Here is a 1,350-nt window from a genome sequence, read left to right as displayed (position 1 = left end):
AAGGATGCCGAGGTGAGTTGGACCGAGGATTGCCAGAAGGCTTTTGACAAGATCAAGGAATACCTGTCCACACCACCAGTTCTGGTCCCGCCTGAACCAGGACGACCTTTGCTACTTTATCTTTCCATGTTAGATGGAGCCTTTGGGTGTGTTTTAGGACTACATGATGAGACAGGAAGAAAGGAGCAAGCCATATATTACTTGAGTAAGAAATTCACACCTTAGGAAGCACGGTATTCTCTGCTTGAATGCACTTGCTGTGCTTTGACCTGGACAACCCAGAAGTTGAGGCATTATTTCTGTGCCTACACTACGTACCTCATATCCAGGATGGATCCTCTGAAGTATATATTTCAGAAGCCCATGCCTACGGGGAAGTTGGCTAAATGGCAGATACTACTGAGTGAGTTCGACATCGTCTATGTAACTCAAAAGGCAGTGAAGGGACAGGCATTGGCAGATCACCTCGCTGAAAATCCAGTGGGAGGGGAATACGAACCCTTGAAAATGTATTTTCCTGATGAAGAAGTATGATTCGTAGGAGAAGACATTACCGAAGCATATGACGGTTGGAGGATGTTTTTTGATGGAGCCGCAAATTTCAAAGGAGTTGGCACTGGAGCAGTTTTGGTATCAGAAATAGGTCAACATTATCCCGTATCTGCTAAACTCAGATATCCCTGCACCAACAACATGGCGGAATACAAAGCCTGCATAGCAGGGCTCAACATGGCAGTTGACATAAACATTCAGAGTTGTTGGTTATCGACGATTCAGATTTGCTTGTGCACCAGGTACAAGGAGAATGGGCTACCAAGAATTCCAAGATATTGCCATATCTGCACCATGTGCGGGAATTGAAAAGGAGGTTCACGAAGATAAAATTCTGACATGTGCCCAGAATTTAGAATGAGTTCACCGACGTGTTAGCCACTTTGTTATCAATGATACAACATCCAGATAAGAACTATATTGATCCCATTCCGGTGAGGATCCATAATCAGCCAGCATATTCATGTCGAGGAAGAAGCGGATGGAAAGCCTTGGTTCCATGACATCAAGGAGTACTTATCAAAATGAGAATACCCGGAGCATGCAAATCACATTCAGAAACGCACGCTCCAGAGATTGTCAAATCATTTCTTCCACAGCGGAGGGAACTTGTACAGAAGAACTCCAGATTTGGGTTGCTGAGGTGTGTTGACCAAAGGAAGCTTCTAAGCTACTTGAGGATGTGCATGCCGGGGCATGTGGCCCGCACATGAATGGTTTTGTTCTTGCCAAGAAAATACTCAGGACAGGTTACTTTTTGATGACCATGGAAACGGATTGTGTCTAGTATGTCCGCAA

This window comes from Nicotiana attenuata, chromosome 6, assembly GCF_001879085.1.
Source record: "Nicotiana attenuata strain UT chromosome 6, NIATTr2, whole genome shotgun sequence".
NCBI classification, from domain to species: Eukaryota; Viridiplantae; Streptophyta; class Magnoliopsida; order Solanales; family Solanaceae; genus Nicotiana; species Nicotiana attenuata.
Note: the sequence above shows the minus strand (reverse complement) of the source record.